The 22978-nt window shown below is 43.1% G+C and overlaps 1 pseudogene; it reads left to right on the forward strand.

The window, feature by feature from the left end:
* The first annotated feature begins 12374 nt into the window (after positions 1-12374).
* LOC125919285 (40S ribosomal protein S3-like) lies at positions 12375-22265 on the forward strand (annotated as a pseudogene).
* Positions 22266-22978: the final 713 nt, after the last annotated feature.

The raw sequence follows: 22978 nt of genomic DNA on the forward strand, positions 1-22978 counted from the left end.
GCCCGCGTCTGGTTCGACGGCAGAGCCTCGGTCCGGCACTGCGCTTGGGCACAGCTCTCTGAGGCCGGCGACTGCTCAGCTGTTGGGGCCTGCCTGCCACACTCAGCATGTGAACACTGGAAGGAGCCAGACAACTTCTACATCCCGTAAGTACTCGGAATCCAGAAGGAGCTCTATCGGGGGGGAAGAATGAGAGCCTGGAAAGGAATAGATCCACTTTTGGAAATTCTACTGTGTCTGGCGGCTGGGGGTTGGGGCTCAGGCAAGTGAACTGGAGAAAGGACATATCCCACCTTCTAACTGGGCGGCTTAACAGTAACCTTCTCTCTTCACTGTGACCCATAGTTCCGTGTCGAGAAGTTCCTGGTGATTGTCTTAGAGAAACTTTCCCCCCTCATCCTGCCTTGTCAAGACTCAATTATAAATGTTCTAAATGTATTTCTCAATTCCACTAGACTTTTTAAACTCATGACCTGCATTTGCCCTACATATGAATTCCTATTTTGAAATTTTCTCTATTTAATGTGAATTATTCCCAGAGCCCATAGGTGGTTTTTCTCATAATCAGATACATTTGAACCTCCTTTTACCCACCTGTATCCCTGGGATACTTGGTTCTCTGGCCATAAAACTTACTCTTCATGAGCATACTTCTATCCTAAACAAGTATATTATTGCTTTTCTTTTTCTAAGTGGGAATTCATGAGCTATTATGAGTGGTAATTTTCCTTGTTTGGGTCAGCGTTTTCTCTCTTTAGTCAGCTATTTGTGGTTGTGTATTTTAATTTTTTTTAACGTTTTATTTATTTTTGAGACAGAGAGAGACAGAGCATGAACAGGGGAGGGTGAGAGAGAGAGGGAGACACAGAATCTGAAACAGGCTCCAGGCTCTGAGCTGTCAGCACAGAGCCCGATGCGGGGCTTGAACTCACAGACTGCAAGATCATAACCTGAGCCGAAGTCGGACGCTTAACCGACTGAGCCACCCAGGCACCCCGTGGTTGTGTATTTTGCTTCACACCATGGTAAACAAGTTTTCCTAATTTCTGAGCATATTAATTTTTTTCCTTGAACGCTTTTGTTGTTGGTGTTCAAATAAGAAAAACTGGGAGCACTGAGTGGCTCATTCAGTTGAGCATCCGACTCTCGATTTCAGCTCAGGTCATGATCCCAGGGTCATGGGATTGAGCCCCTTGTGAGGCTCCATGCTAAATGTGGAGCCTGGTTAAGATTCCCCCTCTCCCTCTCCCTCTCCCACTCCCTCTCCCTCTCCCTCTGCCCCTCTACCCTGATCATGCTCGTTCTCTCTCTCTCTCACTAAAATAAAAGAATAAATTAAAAATAAGGAAAACTAAAATACTTTTAAGAGAAAATGAAACACTGTCTCCTATTTTGCCCCTAAAGACTGAAGTGATTAAACCACCATGGTTAAGTTCTAGCTGTGTCTTTTCCAAGCCATTTCTTCTTGAGGTGGCAAATGTGATGTTCCCATCCCTCTGATATAAATAGGCAACCGTTGTGGTCTGCAGAATTTGGGAGATTCTCCCTGGTTAAATAGTAACTTGGTCTAGAGCGTCGCTCACTTCTTTAACATTCATGGTTTTGGGTGCCTGGCTAGCTCAGTCAATACAGCACACAACTCTTGATCTTGGGGTTGTGAGTTCGAGACCCACATTGGGTATAGAAATTATAAATAAATAAACTCAAGAAAAAACCATTTGGCAGGGGGTGCTCAGGTGGCTCAGTCGCTTAAGCGTCCAACTTTTGGTTTCGGTTCAGGTCGTGATCTCGTGATTCATGAGTTCAAGACCCACATCAGTTCTGCGCTGATGGTGCGGAGACTGCTTGGGATTCTCTCCCTCCCCTTCTCTCTCTGCCCCTCCCCCACTCATGCTCAAATAAATAAATGAATGAGTAAACAAAAAAAAAAACCATTCAGGGTTCTGTTTACCCACAAGAACAACTCTTTTACCTTTATGAGGAAGAATATTCTTTCTGAATACATGTATCAGTCAGGGCCTTCAGTTGAAAGTCACAAAACCCAACTCAGGGTGATTTAAGCAGAAAGGATTTTAAGACACTCAAGGATGTTTCTGTTTAAAGGCAGTGATTCGAAAACAGACATTTACCTCTGCTACCTCCTAACACCTCTCTAATAAAGGGTATTTTTTTAAGTAGGCTGCACACCCAATGTGGGGCTCGAACTCACAACCCAGAGATCAAGAGTTGCATGCTCTACTGACTGAGCCAACCAGGTGCCCCTAGGGGCATTTTTATATTTAAAAAAAAAGACAAAGTCAAGGGTTAGAGAGAGTCAGGGAGTTGTAACATAGCAACATAGCAACAAAGTCAAGGGAGGCAACATAGCAACAAAGTATTGGATGATAGAAAGAAGACAAAGAGGAACTTATTTAGCATCTGGAGAAAGTTGTCTTCTAGCGGGAAAATTCATATGCACTAAAGAACTTCTCCAAGGCTCAGAAATTGACTGCACTATGAGGTGAGCCTAACACAGGGAGATCTGCAGACCTGCAGATGAAATTTTAGAGAACCAGCAAGAGCCCAGAGTGAGACAGAAAAGAGGGCAGAACGGAAGCAGAAAAACGAGCCAAGGGCGAGAGGATGGAGGGCCTTCAGAGCACAGTGAGGCACTTGGATGTTCTTTTATGGAGGTTGGAAGATTTATAGAGAAGGTAGAGAGTCCATACAACAGGTTGAAAGTGTAGATGGAACAGGACCTAATCCTGCCCCTCTCACAGGATTAAATGATACATACATGGGTAGGTACATGGCCCAAAGTGGGCCAAATTAGGATTGATCCTGGGACTTGGGTGTTACTTTTGGAAAATCATTTCTCTCTTTTCCCTGAAGTTGCTAAATCACTAGGATATAGGCCCGGAACTGTGGGGGCCGTCCTCCAGCCTGCCTGAGAACAATGCCAATACAAAGGAAACAGACATCAGGAGAGAAATAAAGAGTGACAGTGGAACCAAATCTTGAAGCAATTGTGTGAGCCCTTGAATGCAGATGAGCCTAAGATGGAGTACAACCCTGGGTTGACCGGCTCTGTAAGCCAATACATTTCCTTTTTTTAACTCAACGTAGTCTGAGTTGGGTTTCTGTCACTAGCAAGCTTTCGGATTAATACAGACACCAGGGGCGCCTGGGTGGCTCAGTCGGTTAAGCGTCCGACTTCAACTCAGGTCACGATCTCGCGGTCCGTGAGTTCGAGCCCCGCGTCAGGCTCTGGGCTGATGGCTCGGAGCCTGGAGCCTGCTTCCGATTCTGTGTCGCCCCTCCCCCACTCATGCTCTGTCTCTCTCTGTCTCAAAAATAAATAAACGTTAAAAAAAAAAAAATACAGACACCAAATCATTAACAGTGATTATCTTCACTAGTGAGATTCAGGTGATTGTTTGTTTTCCCTTTCTGCTTATATGTGTTTTGTTTTGTTTGTTTTTTAGTAATGATGACAAATTTACTAATTTTGCAATAAAAGAGAAATTAAAGTATTATTTTAATATATGGATGGGAGAGAGAGAATGTCACTGACGCTTGATCAATCTAAGAAAGGGCTTCAGACACTTCTTGGAAATCTCCAATTTCTGCTTTGCTTCCTGGGTTCTTTCGTGCCTCTTTTGTCCCTCATGTTACTTGCATGATCCATTTTAAAAATCCAGGAATAGAGAAATGGCATTAATGGTTTCTGAAATTATCTACCAAGCCTGTGGTTTTCAGAGTGATCTCTATTCCTACATGGGCCATGATTGTACTCTAATCGAAGCTAATGTTGGTGCTGTATTTTTCTTTGCAAGAGAAAAGGATAGAACATGAGAAATTCCTTTCTTCTTTCCAGTAAATGCTTTCGTACTTACTTACAGAAAAAGAAGAAGATGCTGTTGATGAGACTTTGCTGATAGCTGGAAACTCCATTAAAGTTAGTTTAAACATGGCGAGCATATTCCATTTCTAAAGAACAAATGAAATAGGCTTAATTTGCTGCTGAAGGGAGCTGTTCGCCTTAAGGAAACTTCTAGCTCCTCAGTCCAGCAAGTGATAACCATAACCAAGGGGAATGATGGATCGAATCTTGGGTCCGACTCCTCTGGGGCTTCTTGAAGTAGGCTCTGGATCTCCCTGGAAATTTGGATATCAGTTTGCCTGGGCCTGTGACCCATCCCCCTCCTTAAGGTTCTTCTTGTTAGTGATCAGTAAGTCCGTACAAAGCACAAAGAGTACTGAAGTTCATCATCCCAAGAAAGAAAATGACTCTGAATAACTTAAGCAAAAGTGGGATTTTCTTAAAAACTAAATAGTTAGCTCAGAGAACCTGCCAGAGAGTTAGGCTTGATGGCTGTCTAGCTAGGAGTCTCCTCGGGGTAATGCCACAGAAATGACGAGGTGAAGACACCCACCTCTCCCCTATTCCTGAGCCCAGATTTCACAGCCCATACCTACGACCCCCCAAAACTGCACTTGAAGGAAAGAAGGTGGGAGGGAGGGAGGGAGGGAGGGAAGGAAGGAAGGAAGGAAGGAAGGAAGGAAGGAAGGAAGGACTGTGAATCTTTAGATCCTAACGTGAAAGCCACGTTTTGAGGATAGCAGAGCAACCAGGTAGGAAGAGCCATTTCTATCTGACTGGAGTACTATTATTTTTTGTCTCTATTAGAGGAGATGAATCTGTATCCTAAGTAATGTCATTGGGCTTTATATAAAGAGCTTCTTTTGCCTCCAAAAAACCTATGGCAAATGGCTTCAGCCAAAAGAGGTGAAGCCAATGATGGCCGTATGATGCCAGCCTGGAAGGTTCCAGCAGGAAGTGAAGAGGCACTAAAGAGGTGAAAGCTACTCATCTTGGTGGGGCAGACTTGGTGTGTTTAGGGCTTCCAGTCAACCTATAAGAAAAAAAAATCTGTCAGGGAGAAAAGTATCACCGGCAACATCCACTGAAGGAAGACCTAATGGTATCACTTCCATCCATTATCTGGAGTAAAGATCCCAGTGGGTGTTCGCGAAAGCTCAGGTGCTCTCCTCAGGCTAGATTAAACGATGCTCTCACCTTCCTGGGTGGACTGATGGAGGAAACAACAAAGGAAGGATGATTCCCTCCACATTCTTCACCCGAGAGAGTCTTCTTCCCACTGCAGTTAATTAATGGCCATTTGGGCCACAGACTGCCTCAAAACCATGTGGGTTATTTGTGTAAATACACACTCCTAGAGGTGCCTGGGTGGCTCAGTCGGTTAAGTGCCCAACTCTTGATTTCGGCTCAGGTCATGATCTCGCAGTTTGTGAGACTGAGCCCTGCGTCGGGCCCTGCGCTGAGCCTGGAGCCCGCTTGGGATTCTCTCTCTCCCAGCCTCTCTGCCTCTCCCCAGCTTGCTCGCATGCTCTCTCTCTCTCTCTCTCTCTCTCTCTCCCTCTCTCAAAATAAATCAATAAACATTTAAAACAAAAATTCCTAGTCTCCACCCAAAAAATCTGAATCAATAGGTCTGGAATGCTTATTGTGGTGATCATTTTACAATATATGTAAATATCAAATTATTCTCATCTATACCTGAACCTGATGTAATGTCGTATGTCAACTATACCTCAATTTAAGAAAAAGAAAAAAGGTCTGGAATAGGGTCCAGCAACCTACCTTTTACACACTCACCAGGAGATTTTCCTGCACAACAGAGTTGAGGATAACATGTAAAATTTTTATAGTAGCAAACTCAAATAAAAATACATCAAAAAGCTTTTTCCACACAGAGTTCTTGTTTATACGTCAGAGTAATCTCAAAAAATGGAAACGTCCATGAATTCAGATTTTTTTCCAATATGTTTTCTCTAAATTCTCTAATGAGCCCCAACTTGAGCCAAACCATTAATCTGACTACTCTTTCTTTTCCAGAAATCCAAAATGACCATCTAAATTAGTTCCTCAGGAGCATTCAAGAAGAAGGTCAATCATATCTATGTAACAGGAGAACAACACATATTTCCCATTGATGATCCCGTACAGTAGACTAAACAAAGAAGAACGAAACCTCTGTCAGCACCAGGAGAGAAAAAGAGCCAGGCTCCTGGCTGCTTCTCAAATGGATTTGCTTCAAAGTACGATTTTTCTTTTTTTTTTTTTGGTAAAGATTTTATGTTTAAGTAATCTCTACACCCAACATAGGACTCAAACTTCTGACCCTAAAATCAAGAGTCACACATTCCACCAACTGAGCCAGCGGTTGCTTCTCAAAGTATGACTCTAATAAATACGTCAATGAGGAGGAGGTGATTGGACTGAACTGGTAAGTCTCCTTCTGGATTTATATTACCACTGGTAAGCCTTATTGCCTCCAAAAGTATATTTACTTACCATTGGTAAGTCTTATTATGTGGAATCTGAAAAAATCAAACTCGGAAAGAGACTAGAATAGGGGTTGCCTGGGCATGGGGGAAATGGGGAGATGTTGGTCAAAGGGTATAAATTTTTCATTTAGAAAATGAGTAAGCTCATCCATACCTGATGTACAGAATGATGACAAGAGTTACTAATCATGTATGACATACTTGAAATTTGCCAAGAGAATCGATCTTAAGTGTTCCCACCGCGCACGTACGGAAAACAACTATGTGAGTGGACGAATGTGTTAATCACCGTGGATATCCATAACGAATCATCACACCGTACACCTAATTTTTATGTCAATCATACGTCAGTGAGGCTAGGAAAAAAATGTACTTTATCGTTTACAGTCCGTTATATTTATTTTGACTTTATACCATTTCATACCAGATTAACTTTTGAGGAATCCAATGGAGTTTGGCAGAAACACTTTTGGAGTGATGAAAAGAAACCTAGCTTCTGCAATGTCATTCTTTGATATAAGCCATAGAAGACTAGGGGTGGGGGTGGGAAGGGTGTCTATTCTCATCAGAGTTGAAAAGACTTAAGCCATGTGACCCAAGAATAAGAAAAGGTAATATAAATCCTGAAATGCATGCACAGAGTTTGAAATTGTACCCCCTTTGACAGTACTACGCAATATGGTCCAGTTTTAAGGAGAGAAGGAAAGACAGGGCTTAATGAATCCTCGTCCTCTAAAGAAATTGGTCCCCCAAATTTCCATTTCATCGCCATGACAACTAGTACTCCATCATTGCCATAGTAACGAGTTGAATAGCATAGTCTAAAGACAAGCCCTCTGATTGGGTGACCAACGAGAGCCATGAGAAGCCGCACAACAATGCTGAAAAGGCTGTTCTGCAATCACGTTGACCTATTTCCAGCCTTCCAGTATGTTTCAGTTCTCCACTGTGCTTCCCCGAACCAAATACTGTTTTTGGAATGAGATGATTTCAAGAAGTGTATAATAATTACCCTCCCACGTGTCAGTGATAAATTTGAGAGCATTTATTTTCTAATTTTCCAGAAGTGTGGCAATATCTGACAGCCACGCCCTTCATCATGCCTTGCAGTTTAATTGTGACATCCCCTCTGTTACAATCACAAGGCACGCTAGCCACAGCTAAAACCAGATGTTGGTCGCTGATGACAACAAGCTGCCTTCTCTGCTGAGGCCACTGAGAAGCTGAACTGGGAGGAAACTCTGAGGGTGGGGAGTGGCCCTCCTGGAAAATAACAGAGGGAGAAAAAGATCCGTGCGTGTGGCAGCGCTCTTATTTATATATGCACGTAAACTGGGATTTTCAGTGCAGCGATGGTTTCGAAGAAATGCTGTCCTTTTCAAAATGCGGTGGAGCTTTTGAAAGAAAAACATTTTCCAGCTTGTATTCTTGCTTGGTTACTTGCTCAAAGCAAACTGCTTATGTATTCATAAACCATTCCTAGTTCCTGCTCTTAGAAGCAAAGTTACCTTGGGAAACCCATTCCACTCCCAGCCTCCCTCCTCTCTATAGTTTGGAGCACGCCGTTACCACGTGTGTACTGTCAGGAAACTTCCTTGATATTTTCGAGCTCTGGGATCTCATAAAATATACATGGAGACCCACGCGTGGGCAACACCGGAAGTTTCTAAAGGTGAGGGCTTGAAAAGCACAGTGTAGTTAGAAGGTGAGGCATTGGGAGGGAAGGGAAGGGACTTGTCTCCAGAGCACACACAACTGAATATCACAGAGCAATGAAAATGCAGTTTTCTTAAGATGCCTCTGTTAGTTCAACAGATGTTTCAGAGCACCTGCCACCTGGAAGACAGCCTTCCAGGTGCTCGAGGTGCGTGAGTGAGGAGACAACAAGCCCTGCCCTCGTGGAGCTTACGTTCGGTTTTACCTGAGATTGAGAAATGGCATGCATCTGTATCCAAAAATAGACTTCTTTTGTGTGGGATGATGGAAATTATAGTGGTGGGGGTGGGGGGCCACCTCGAGCATTCTCAGACACTGCCATGGTGCTTGTTATATCCCAGCGTGTTATATCCCAGGAAATACAAAGGTTAACAAAACAAGGCTTGCCCCTGGCCTCAGGAAGTTGAAAGAGCGAAGGGCAGAGTCACTTAGAAATGGATGGCCACCCATTTATAAGAGAGATCAGGGCACCAAAGGAAAGGAACTGAAGAGCCCACAGCCAAAGGAAACTGAGCAGGGCAGGGCATGAGAAGGGCTGGGGAGCCAGAGGACATGCTGAGTGAAATGAGGGTGAGGACAAAGGGTATGTGGGGGTGACACGGTGCAGGGTAAGGAAGGGCATTCAGGATGCTGGAAAAGGCATGGGCTGTCCCAGGGCAGGGTGTCTGAGATGCCGCTGGGGAAGGGGGCGGGGCTGTGCATCCTGACAACACTCGTCCTAAGGGAGTTACTAAAAACTAAATCCTGGGGCGCCTGGGTGACTTGGTCGGTGAAGCGTCCGACTTCGGCTCAGGTCATGATCTCACGGTCCGTGAGTTCAAGCCCCGCGTCGGGCTCTGTGCTGACCCCTCAGAGCCTGCAGCCTGTTTCAGATTCTGTGTCTCCCTCTCTCTCTGCCCCTCCCCTGTTCATGCTCTGTCTCTCTCTGTCTCAAAAATAAATAAACGTTAAAAATTTTTTTTTAATTTAAAAAAAATAATAAAAAACAAAAAATAAATCCTTAGGTCATTAAACCATGTAGTAAGGCAGACTGTGCTCCCTTATTAATGTCATAGAGTTTTACTTTATTCTATACATGGAAAACAATTCTTTTGGTTTGGGTCAGCGATTGTAAAAGGGAATTTAGCTTGGTTAGGGATTAGAAAAAAGAGGGTTTGAACTCAACAAACAGTTGAGCTCTGTCTCTCTGCCCGGCACTGGGAAAGAGCCCCCAGACCCAGCCACACCATCCTTACAGTCAACTCATACACGTGGAATGCTACAGATCCATCTAGAATATTCAGAATGTGACCAAAGAGAGAGGTACATACATTGGGCAACCTTCAGCTGAGCGTTTGTAGCTAGCTGAGCTGAGGACTTCAATGGTAAACCTCTCCAAGTCCAGACCACCTACCTTACTCCTCCCTGTAAGCTAGACCACTCAACACTATAAAGGTGTGGTTAAGAATTCAGGTGCTTAGGGGCACCTGGCTGGCTCAGTCGGTAGAGCTTGAAATTCTTTTGAGCATGCTACTCTTGATGTCGAGGTTGTGAGTTCAAGCCCCACATTGGGTGTAGACCTTACTTAAAATGAAATGAAATAAAGCGGAAAGGAATTCAGGTTCTGGAGTCAGATTAAGGCAGATTCCAGTCCCTGCTTTGTCTCCTTAATAGCTATAAAACTTTGAGCAAGCTACTTAACTACACCATGCCTCAGTTTCCTAACCTGAAAAATGGGATTTATTCCTTACCTATCACATATAATGGTTGGCAGATTAAGACAAGCCCTATCGAGTGCTTTGCCTAATACATAACACTCAGTAAACATAACTACCTTTGTTACTGCACCTTCCCAGGAAAGTAGGGGTTCAAAGTAGCTGCGGAATCACCTGGCAGGATGCCACCGTGAAGATCAGGGATTTATTCTCAGATCTGTTTTATGCCCTTCAGGAAATTTCAGTTTCTCCCTCCTAGGAAAGAATCAGTAATAGTAGTTTCCTGTGTGGCCACAATTAAGAGGATAATTCACTTTAAATGCATACATGAGGGGCTCCTGGGTGACTCAGTCGGTTGGGCGTCTGACTTCGGCTCAGGTCATGATCTCGCGGTTCGTGGGTTCGAGCCCCTGTCGGACTCTGTGCTGGCAGGTCCGAGCCTGGAGCCTGCTTCGCATGCTGTGTCTGCCTCTCTCTCTCTGCCCCTCCCCTTCTCGTGCTCTGTCTCTCTCACTCTCTAAAATGAATAAACTTAAAAAAAAGTTTTTAATGCATACATGAGAATAGATACTGATGTAGAGCTAGGACCGAGAGAACATATGTAACCCACAAATGCTGAGTAAAATGTGTAAGACTATGCCTCACAGGGAAAAAGAAATTTGATAACTAATAAAATGAGCCCTTTCCCACAGCAAGAACAGAGTTTACTGTCCAAGGGAAACCCTCTGACGCAAGATAAGGAATAATACAGGCAAAATGGCTAAAATTAACAGGCTGCATTCTGTCTTCTCAAAGCCATTTAGGGCTAAAAAGCACTACCTGAAATGTTTATCATATTGCCGTTCATAAGTACTATCTTCATATTCATGACTTGAATGCAACAGAGTAAGCTTTCGTAATTCACACAAACATAGCAAGATAGACGCAGAAAACCTGAGCTGGGTTCTCAGAACATGATTCTGCTTCACAAAGGCATCGTCTATGCCAAATAAATGAAATTTGAAGCATAGGAACCATTAACACCACAAACACAATTTCTTCCTTGCAAGGGAGGATGCCTCTTGTGGATCTGTTTTATAGAGTCTCAGGCTTTTCAATTTGGAAGGAACCTTACAAGCCCCTGTAGATCAACCTCCAGCCTACATGATCACTGTCCTAGGCACTGGTTTAAAAAAGGGGAAAGGGGGGTGCCTGGGTGGCTCAGTCGGTTGAGCGTCCGACTTAAGCTCAGGTCATGATCTCGCGTTCCATGAGTTCGAGCCCCACGTCGGGCTCTGTGCTGACAGCTCGGAGCCCGGAGCCTGTTTCAGATTCTGTGTCTCCCTCTCTCTCTGACCCTCCCCTGTTCATGCTCTCTCTCTGTCTCAAAAATAAATAAACATTAAAAAAAAAATTTAAAAAGGGGAAAGGAAAGAAAGAGAGACGGAGGAAAAAGAGGAGAAAGGAGAGAGAGAATGTGAAAAACTAAACAGTAGACGGGTGAAATCAGAATCCTGCGACTCATCACTTAGCCAAACAACTCTGTGTCTCCTCCTAGGCTGATTTTAAACAAGTGATACTCATTGGATAGGAGGTTTGATCAGGTATAGATAACTGTAGTAAAGGCCCCGATAGGCTCACCCTGTCGTCAATAATAACTCCAGAATACTACACTGCAGCCGTCGTAGAAAAAAATCAGACCCACACCCATAGCGCTGATTTACATAACAGTCTTATTTTTACCGGCGACCCAGGTGAGGCCTTATACTATGTGATTGCCACGGGCCAGTGGATATCTTTTTGAAATTTTGCTGGAGGGCCCCAGATGTCATAACTTTTAAAGTCAGGATAAAGGATATTTCAACATATGGCACCCAGAGAGGGTATTATGTGAGTAAACTAGGGTGTTTCTTCCATTAGTAGCTTCTATGCTGCTAGATAGATTTCCCCGATGAAGAATTCTCCATTACAGTTTCCCTCCTTCCCTCCCTTCCACAAATTATAGGACACGTGTCATACTCTAGAAGAGGTCACCGTCTAATGAGTGCAAGAAGGAATCTTCGTGGCAGTTTGAAATACAGCATTTCCAGTAACACAAATAGTTCAGGAGACTGGAGCTGTCGGTGGGGGCCAGCCACATTGTACCCCAGTGGCCGTAAAGCAAAGCAGAAGGCCAGATGCCACGAGAGTGGTATGAATGAATTGGGCAAGGGTCCTTGAAGGGGAAGAGATCTCTTCTGATAGGGGTGACAAGGGAAACAATACAGAAGGTGGCCTTTTCCTGGGTTCAAAGAGGCATGGGATTTGGGTAGGTAAAGAGGGCAGAAAGTAATAATCTAGTCTGGGGCAAAGGGTTTCAAAATGTAGAACCTGGGCCTGCAACCCCAACAACACCTGGGGACGTGTTAGCACACATTCTAGGGTCTACCCTTGACCTGGTGAATCGGAAACAAGTCCTAGCAGTTCGTGTTAAGAGCCGGCTGATTCTGAGGAGTTACTCCAGTTTGAAAACCAGTTATCTAAGTTTGAGATTTTCAGGCTGGGGTCTACGACTTTGGGTGGGGAAAGAAATACATCTTTATTTTCATTAATCTCTAACTAAAAGTTAGCATCTTCTTCCATTGCAGATGTGAGCAGTGAACGACCATGGTAATTATCAGGACCAATGCTAGATGCTGTTACTGTTGACTCTTGAACAACACAGGTTTGAATGGTGTGGATCCCCTTATATGTGAGCTTTTTACAGGACTGTCTTATAAATGTATTCCCTCTTCCTTATGATTTTCTTAGTAACATTTTTTTTCCTTTTAGCTTGCTTTGTTGTAAAGATTCAGTATATAATACATCATACAAAATATGTCTTGATTGACTGTTTATGTTATTGGCAAGGTTTCTGGTTAACAGTAAGCTATAGCAATTAAGATTTGGGGGAGTCAAAAGTCATATGTGGATTTTTGACTGTGCAGGGGGTTGGGATCCCTAACCCCCACATTGTTCAAGGGTCACCTGTATTTAGAAATGCCTTAATAAATAAGAACACCTATAATATCACAGATTACAAAGTATTTTATAACTATACTTCAGTATAATAGGTTTCCTTTGCGACTCTGAATATATAATTTTATGCATTGAAAACATTCTGAGAAAGTGCCCATTAGCGTCACAGACTACCAGAGAGATCCCATTGTACACAAATGTTAAGAACCCCTAACCTAGAAGGTTTCTAGACAAAGTGAACTCTGAGCAAAGGCTAAAGGGTAAGAAAATGCAGGACAACACAAGTACTTCATTTTGCCTGCAACTTGAGGAAACAATGGAAGAGAAAAAAGAAGAAAGGCTGAACTTGATTATCAGAACTTAACTTTTTTTCAGCAGATTCCGGGAAGCTACTTAGGATTTTTTAGAAGAGGAGGGGGGCAAGAATCAGAGCAGGAGAAACCCAATCAAACCAGAATTTCAAAATAATAGCCCAGAGTTCCTGGGTGGCTCAGTTGGTTGAGCGTACGACTTCGACTCAGGTCATGATCTCACAGTTCATGGGTTTGAGCCCTGCATGGGGCTCTGCACTGACAGCTCAGAGCCTGGAGCCTGCTTTGAATTCTCCCTCTCCCTCTGCCCCTTCCCCACTCACACTCTGTCTCTGTCTCTCTCAAAAATGAATAAACTTAATAAAATAAAAGAATAGCCTAGTAAAAGTAAGAAGGATAGACTGGAATACAAAGAAACGGGAGGTGAGAGATGAAATTTCTAATCCAGGATTGACTAATAAAAGCCCAAAGTGACGAGGGTGAAAATGAAAACATAAAGAAGGAGTTGAATAAGACTGACATTGAGTACAGCAGAGAAAGCAATCAAAGGTGACTCTGAAGTTTTAAGTGAGGGTCACTGGAACAGGAATCATACCAAGAAAAGATCAAGGGGTGCCAGGTAGAGCAAGTTGGGACAAGGAAAGTGCTGAGTTGCCTGTAAGATGTCTAGGTGAAGACATTGGGTAATTATTTAGAGCATGGTCCTAACCTTCAAGACTTATTATAGCTCATTTGGATTCCAGCAAGAGCTTTTCCCCAACTGAGATTTTTATGGACACATGGACACACAGGGGTTTCCATGAACCCTTGACATTATGGAAGCAAATTTTGTTTGTGGTCATGGGCATTTTTGTGGGAGAAAGCATGTACTGTCCCTACACACTCAGGGGGTATGTGACCCTCTTTCCCCTCCAGAAATGTGAAGAAGTACTCCTTATTCATCCTTCTAAACACTCCAAGCAAGGTAAATACTCTTGTCTGATGATTTGGGGAAGAGGCATGAGTCTCAGAACAAACAAAAGTCTCAGCAATGAAGCAGCAGCGAGATTACAGTCATTTGTGAATGGCTCTGAGTCAGGAGAAGCTCATCGCACAGTCACCGGATGAGGAAAGAGTTTGGAATTTCTTGGTCAAAATTCAATGGAGATGACAGTAGAGACTCATCTCTTGAACCAAATCCTTCCTGCATACCTGTCTCTACAAGAGCAGTCATTAAGAACCCAACTTTTAAGACTAAAAATGGTCATTTTTACAAGAACTCCCACACTGCTCATCTTTCCACTGTCCAGAGAAGCAAACTGCACTGACTGTGCCAGGATGGGAAGGGAGCCAACTCAGGAGTCCTGTCTTGCTTCGGTACTGCCCTCTACTGGCTAGTTCCAGTTACTCTCCCTCCCGATCTTTGGTGGGCCAGATGGAAGATTCTGCAATTACGCTGCTTCTGATAGAGCCTCTCTAGAGACTTCAGACCCCAAAGAGGTCAAAAAAATTTTAACACAAATCTGTCAGCTCCAAAACAAAAATAAAACAAGATCAAAATGTCAGTAACATTGTTAGCATTTTCTAATAGAGGGCATTTTTTTTTTAAGTTTAAACAAGGTTGTTTTATTTGTTTATTTGTTTTGTTTAGTTTCAGGAGTAGAATTTAGTAATACATCACTTACACAGAACACCCTGTCCTCATAACAACAAGTGCCCTCCTTAATATCTATCAACCATTTAGGCCATCCCCTGCCCATCTCCGCACCATCAACCCTCAGTTTGTTCTCTATAGTTAAGAATCTGTTTTATAGTTTGCCTCCCTCTCTCCCCACCCCCATGTTCATCTATTTTTTCTTTTCTTCTTCTTCTTCTTCTTCTTCTTCTTCTTCTTCTTCAGAGAGAGAGAGAGCATCCCAAGCAAGCTCCACGCTGTCGGCACAGAGCCTGACATGGGGCTTAAACTCACAACCCATGACATCATGACCTGAGCTGAAATCAAGAGTCAGAGCTTAACTGAGTGACCCAGGCGCCCCCCCTCTGTTTCATTTCTTAAATTCTACATATGAGTGAAATCATATGGTATTTGTCTCTGACTGACTGATTTCGCTTAGCATAATACACTCTGGTTCCATCCAGGTCATTGCAAATGGCACCAATAAAATGCATTTTTGACCCTCGCTAAATATTTGTTAACTCCAGATAATTAAGACAAAGAATACTTTCAATGTGATATATGTAAAGTGATAATAAATAATCAGAAGAGGCCAAGATATTAGGAAATTTAAAAGTTGTAGCCACAGATTGAATAGGGAAGTAAAAGCCTTGAAAATAGCTGCTTTTTCTTTTTTATTAAAACGAATTACCTTTGTTAGGTAGTATGTGGAAAGTGGTTTCCAAGTAAGCTTAATTAGCATATGTTTGCAACTATAGCTCCATAGAGCTGGGAAATAATAGAAGACCTATTACATTTTGCCTTTCTCTCTCTCCGTTATCACCTTCCAATGTAATCCATACATATGGATGATAAATGTGAGTCACCATCATCATCTGATGAGTCAACAAGCCCTGATTAGATGTACAATTCAAGAGGTCTTTATTGATAATGAAAGAACATGTCACTGTTCCTTTCTTATTATACCTTCAGGAACAAAAGGTAGAAGAAAGAAAATATTGCCGATACTAACGTGTAACTTAGACGTCACCTGTCCTTTTTCCTTCCTTTGAAGTCCTTCCCCTTCCTGACCTCTCGAAAAAGTCTGTATAAGGAGTTACTAACAATTTCATAGGGAAGGGAGAGGTTTTCACTGAAGCCTCTCAACTAGTCCCCTGAAAGACCTCCCCTTAGGCATTTCTGGCCTGCTTTGCAGGGGTGCATCTAAGGATCTGTTTCATTCTACTGGGCAGGGCACAGCCTCCTGCCTTCTCTCTCTGTTACACCCAGTGAACCTCTCTTTCCCCTCTCCCATCCACCCCAGTTCTTCCTCCAGGGAAGCCAAAGGAAAACCCTGTAGGTAACCAGACCAGTTCTACTCCACAGACCTTCTCAAAGTCGTCCTACCAAACATTTAGTAACTTCCCCCAAGAAGAATTTTTTTAAATTTTTTTTTAGCATTTATTTATTATTGAGAGACAGAGAGACATAGAGCATGAGCAGGGGAGGGGTAGGGAGAGGGGGAGACATAGAATCTGAAGTAGGCTCCAGGCTCTAAGCTCACAGAGCCCAATGCGGGGCTCGAACTCACAAACTGAGATTATGACCTGGGCCAAAGTCTGTCGCTTAACCAACTGAGCCACCCAGGCACCCCTCCCCCAAGAAGAATTTTATCGGCATCTAAGTGGTTGACAATTGTCCCATATTGCTACGATTCTTACTTGTGGGTAGTTGAAGTTTGACAAATGTATACAACTTGTTGAAGCTAGGTATCTCTTTAGCTGCTGCACATCCCATTTCATTGGAGTTAATTCCTTGCCAGAGACAAGAAACTTCTCCTCTTTTCCTCAATATCATCGTCCTTCTGAAAAGTAAGCAAGACTGCAGAGGCTCAGCTTTGATAAAATGAAACAGTATTGCTCCTGGAGATTGGCGCTGGTGTTAAAACTAAAAATAACATGAAAAAATACATAGAGAATAACCTTCTCCAGCTGTGCAAGGTCACCTGTACTTGCTAAGCGGGATGATTACAGACGCGCATCTCAGAAAGTGGCCTTGTTGTTGACAGCAGAGTTTTAAAACTTATGCAAATAAGTCACTGTGTCTGCATTAATGATTTACTGTGGAACTGTATGATTCCGCATCAGTCTAGCCATCTACAATTTGGTCGAAAAGTTTAACTAGCACGTCCAGACCTTGTAAATGAGCATAAAATGAAGTCACACGTATTTATTATTAACTCCTGGGGTGTCTGGGAGGCTCAGTCAGTTAAGCATCCAGCTCTTGATTTGGACTTAGGTCATGATCTCACGATTTGTGGGTTCAAGCCCCGCAACAGGCTCTGTGCTGACAGTGTGGAGCCTGCTTAGAATTCTCTCTCCTTCTCTCTCTGCCCCTACCCCACTTGTGCTCTCTCTCTCTCAAAATAAATAAATAAACTTAAAAAAAAAAAAAAGAAAAGAAAAGGAAGGAAGGAAGAAATCCCTGCTTAACTGCAGGGATTCCAGAGTCTTGACAAATTCCTCTCCCCACAATTTCTGGGAGTCAGGACCTCACCCCACTTGTCTGCTGCCTCAGCCACAGATCTGTCTCCTCATCAGTCCATGCACAGGATGTGCACAGGCTGTCCATCACTCTGCTGTAAACTACCTCCTACACTTTCTGGATGAAATCTTTGCCCCCAGCTACTGTCTGTTGCCCCCTCCTATTCTGCTTCTAAGTAGAAGCGGAGACCCTTCTTTTGATTCTCTGATAAACCTGCTCAACCCAACTGCAACCTTCAGGAAAGACTTGTCTGAAGAGTTCAAGAAAATGGAAGGGACATCGTAACACCAACACCAACTTCAAGCTGTACTTGGATACGGCTACCAGCAGCCCAGATACACATGCCACTCTCTTGTAATAGTGATCTTCGGGCGAGGATTATACTACCTGGGGTGCAGTAGTGACTATTTCTCAAGATATGCACGCTCAGGGATCACTTTTAGGAAATCATTTTTAGGTCCTCAACTTTCGTATGAATTCCTTCCCAGAATGAGGCTCTGAAGAAGCCTTTACTAGGTTAAGGTACTTCTTTCTTCCTTCTTCATAACTGCTATTCTCCCACATAAAAACAAACTCGCTCCTCACCCAGAAGTTTATATCCGGAGTCAGTTTTCCATGTGGTTTTCATGTTTCCGCAGGTCTTGAGAGCAAGGCGCTAACTGTCCTTGATTCTGGGTTGTCTTTCAGGGAGGCTTGTGTCCTCAAGAACATCCTTGGAACAGAGTGTCTCCCTTTATTGAGACCAAAGAGCAGACATGGTGACCGTTGCAGGCTGAATTATGTCCCCTCCCCACCAAAGGATGTGAACGTTCTAATCCCCAGTACCTTGGGTTGTGACTTTATTTGGAAATATGGTCATTGCAAATGTAATTAGTTAAGGTCATCCTGGAATAGGGTGGGCCCCTAGTCCAATATGACTGGTGTCCTCATAAGAAGACAGCTATGTGAAGACAGAGACAGAGGGAGTCGCCATGTGGTGACAAAGCGGAGATGGGAGTTACGCAGTTGTAAACCAAGGAACACCAAAATGGCCAGCAAACCGCTAGGAAAGCAAGAAAAGATTTCCCTGCAGGCTTCAGAATGAAGACGGCCCTACCAACACTTTGGTTTCACACATTTAGACTTCAGAACTGAGATATAATACATTTCTGTCATTTATGCCACCCAATTGGTGGTACTTTGAGATGGCAACCCTAGCAAACGAATATACTGACTATGCAGAATAATAATGTCTCCCTCAAGTAAATGGAAGGCATGCTTACTGACCGTTACATAAGATTTGGTCTCCTAAGATCAGAATTCTTCTCCTGAAATGCAGCCTATTGCATGAGCAGGCATCCATCTGGGCCCATCCCCATTGACCCTGAGGAAACTGGGGCCCAGGGAACCAGTGCAAAAATGGTCATATTCTGGCTATTGCTACTGCTGTGAGTCATGGTCTCTTGTCTTCTGCCAGCACCCATGAAACTGTGGCAGGCTAACTTATAAAATCTCAAACCATGCACAGTTCTCAACATGGGATATTACGGCAGAGTGTAAAAATCGCTGCCCACCAAACAAAGGAACATTTAGACGATCGGTTTCCTTAACCGGGTCATCACAAACACACACTCATTTAATTGAAAGAGATAGTTTAACTAAAATGTTCAAATAGTCTCTAGTACATATGTCATTTGGTCATCAAACTCCAAGAGCCCTGTGGTAACAGAAAGAACATTTACATATGTAATCTGCTGAGACAGTGTTTAACAGGGTGATCAATAATACTTTTAAGAAAATAAAATTCATATTAGGATAAAATTCTATGGGAGAAGTAGAATGGAGTTGAAGGAGCAAAAAGAGTGGTATAATATTACAAAGCTTGTTAAGATATTTTCAAATAGGGAAAATGGTAGCTATCAAGCCTCTGTTGTAGCAAGATTTCACTGGATACATTTAAAAGAACAATTAACATTTTCATTTGAAATGTCAACAGCTACAATACATAATAAAATGAATCTTTTGAGACTATTTACATGTAATGATTATTTCAGATTAAAAAAAAATTCATTAAGGTGTCCTGGTTTTTCAAAATTGATAGAAAAGTACACAAGTAAAACAAGTTTGAAGACTATTCACTCCCTCCCTGCTTAAGCGCTCTCAACTCCTGGCCTGCAGGGGGCGTTGCAGCCAGCTCACCTCACCACTGGCACAAGCCCAGCAGGCCCCGTGTTTGTCAAGGCTGGCTGCTGTATCCCCATCCTTAGCATAGTTGATGTTTAATGGTTGTTAAATGAATGAAAGTTGAATACTAGAAAGGAGCCATTCATGTCCTCTGATTCTTCTTTAGGGATTCCTCTAACACTGGCTTAGCCTGGAGTGGCTGAGGCCAGGATGGCTCTGGGTCAAGAGGTGTCCGCGCTGCCATATCCTGTCACACAAAAAATGAAAAAAATGCCAAACAGCCTACTAGATACATATGGCACTCCTTGGCTGTAGTTGGCTAAATGTCTCGTGTGCTCATGAAATGGCTGGGCTTAACCACGGTCACCCATTAGTATCAATACTGAATATTTCCCCTCCTTCCTCAGTGCCTAAAAAAGACTAACTAGTTGTAAAAACAATCGAAATGAGGGGCACCTGGGTGGCTCAGTCGGTTAAGCATCCAACTCGATTTTGGTTCAGGTCATGACCTCACGGTTTGTGAGATTGAGCCCCATGTTGGGCTCTGAGCTGACAGTGTGGAACCTTCTTGGGATTTTCTCTCTGCCCCCCCTCTCTCTCTGCCCCTCTCTCTGCCTTTCTGTGCTCTCTCTCGCTCTCTCTCTCTCAAAATAAATGGATACACTTAAAAAAAATTGAGGGGTGGGGCGCCTGGGTGGCGCAGTCGGTTAAGCATCCGACTTCAGCCAGGTCACGATCTCGCGGTCCGTGAGTTCGAGCCCCGTGTCAGGCTCTGGGCTGATGGCTTGGAGCCTGGAGCCTGTTTCCGATTCTGTGTCTCCCTCTCTCTCTGCCCCTCCCCCGTTCATGCTCTGTCTCTCTCTGTCCCAAAAATAAATAAAAAACGTTGAAAAAAAAAAAATTGAGGGGTGCCTGTGTGGCTCAGTCAGTTGAGCTTCCGACTCTTGGTTCTGGTTCAGGTCATGATCTCACGGTTTGTGGGTTTGAGCCCTGCATCGGGATCAATGCTGTCAGTGTGGAGCCTGCTTGGGATTCTCTCTCTTTCCCTCTCTCTCTGGCCCTCCCCCACTTGTATGTTCTCTCTCTCTCAAATAAACTTTAAAAATGAAAAAAAAATAAATTTAATAAATTTTTAAAAACCTGAAGTTAATACTTTCAAATGCTTTCAAAACTGGGTGAGAGACCACAGGGGTATGCCCTGGCTTCCTGAGGCATGGGAAAAAGTGACTAAGTGGAATTAGTGAGAAAGATATTAGAAACTAAGGGAGAAACTAAGGGAGGAAGGGAAAAAGCAGAGGCAAATCATCAACAGTAATTAAGAGATAAGAAAATTAACCATGAGGAAGAAATAAAGGAAGATCATAACATTTACATAAGTGTCTTGTGATAAGGGGAAAGATGGCTGCCTTGTTTCAAATTAGGCAAAAGGCAGAAATCCTCATAAATTCTTAGACATTTCTTTTAAAACTCCCCAGTGTCTGTAGAAGATCCTAAACAACAAACTCATTATTTTTTTTAAGATTTTATTTTTTTAAGTAATCTCTACACCCAACGTGGGGCCCGAACTCACAACCCCAAGATCAAGAGTCTCATGTTCCACCGACTCAGCCAGCCAGGTGCCCCTCTTGCCACTTGTTCAAATAATGAGTTAGAGGCACCTGGCTGGCTGAGTCGGTGGAACATGAGACTCTTGATCTTGGGGTTGTGAGTTCGGGCCCCACGTTGGGTGTAGAGATTACTTACAAATAAAATCTTGCCTTGCCTTTCAGAGGTACACAGCAGCAAGATGGCAGAGCAAATTTCCGAGAAGAGGAAGTTCATCGCTGATGGCGTCTTCGAAGCTGAACTGAACGAGTTTCTCACTCAGGAGCTGGCTAAAGGCGGCTCCTCCAGGGTTGAGGTCCAAGTTACATCAACCAGGACAGAAGTCAGTATCTTGGCTATCAGGGCACGGAATGATCTGGGTGAGACAGGCTGGCAGATCCAAGAGTTGATCCCTGTAGTTCAGCAGAGGTTTGGTTTCCCCGAGGGCAGCATAGAGCTTTATGCTGAAAAGGTGGCCACAGGAGGTCTGTGTGCTATTGCCCAGGCAGTCTCTACGTTATAAACTCCTAGGAGGCCTCACCGTGTGGAGGGCCTGCGATAGTGTCTTGTGGTTCATCATGGAGAGTGGGGCCAAAGGCTGTGAGCTTGTGGTGTCTGGGAAACTCCAAGGACAGAGGGCTAAATCCATGAAGTTTGTGGATGGCCTGATGACTCACAGTGAGGACCCTGTTAACTAGTACATGGACACTGCTGTGTGCCATATGCTGCTCAGACAGGGCGTGCTGGGTGTCAAAGTGAAGAGCATGCTTCCGTCAGACCCAAGTGGTAAGTCTGACCAAGTGGTAAGAATCCCCTGCCAGATCACGTGAGCATTGTGGAACCCAAATATGAAATACTCCCCAGCAACCCCATCTCGGGACAGAAGGGTGGGAAGTCAGAGCTCCCTGCCATGCCGCAGCCAGTACCCACAATGTTAACAGGGTCTCCGTGGCAGCTGCATCTGGAGTTTGATTTTTGCTCTGTAAAGACCTTTAATAAAATCTTTGAAAAAGAAAACCATGATAAAATAAAATCTTAAAAAAATTAAGATAAAAACTGGCAAAAGAATCAAGCCCTTCCTATAGGAACTGTTCTTTAATATAACCAAATAGACATAAAGTTTATTCTCATAGAAGTATTCCACCTAACAAATGAAAAAGGAATGACATAATTAGAATATCACCGTTTTGTAACCTCTAGTGATATAATTGATCCAGGTAATGCCACATATTAGCTACCTCCAAATAAAATACACAATAGTCACTACAAAAAAAGAAAGAAAGAAGAAAGAGAGAAAGAGAAAGGAAAAAAAGAAAAAGAAAAATCTGATCAAACCTCTTGATCTAACTTCCAACATAAAGAAAAAAAGATAGAAAAGCATGATCACTGATAGCTTAAAGATACCATCAGCAAAGTCCTGACTGTAAAAACTTCATAGGTATGAAATAAACTAAACACTTCAGTCAAGAGGTGGAGATTGTCAGATTGCAGAGCAGAGTTGGCTATTGCTCTTTGTAATCAGTATTCTCTCTTTATTTCTTGCTGTAGACACTTTAAAAATAAAGATACAACTAGTGAGAGGATAGGAAAAGACATACCATATGAACAGTCAGCAGAAACAAACTGGAAGTGTCATAAAAATATCAGGCAAAATGTACTTCAAAGCAAGGAGTAGTGATGGAGATAAAGTAGGAAACTTCACAATGATAAATGGTCAATATGTGAGAAAGAAGAATTGTAAATGTATATGGGCCTAATAAGGGCTTCAATATACAAAAGGCAAAATGCTGCAGAAATAAAGGAAGACCTCTACAATCACAGTTAGATTTTAACACACCTCTCTTGGTAATTAAAAGAGCACCTAGATCCCCTCCTCCCCCGAAAATATCAGTAAGAATATAGAACTGAATGATGCTATCAACCAAGCATAAGAATTTGGAAACAAAGAACCACCCTATCCCTTAAATAAGGAGAGAGGGGAGGGTGAGTTGGTTAGGCATTTATCT

Source organism: Panthera uncia, chromosome B4 (assembly GCF_023721935.1).
Source record: "Panthera uncia isolate 11264 chromosome B4, Puncia_PCG_1.0, whole genome shotgun sequence".
Lineage (NCBI taxonomy): Eukaryota > Metazoa > Chordata > Mammalia > Carnivora > Felidae > Panthera > Panthera uncia.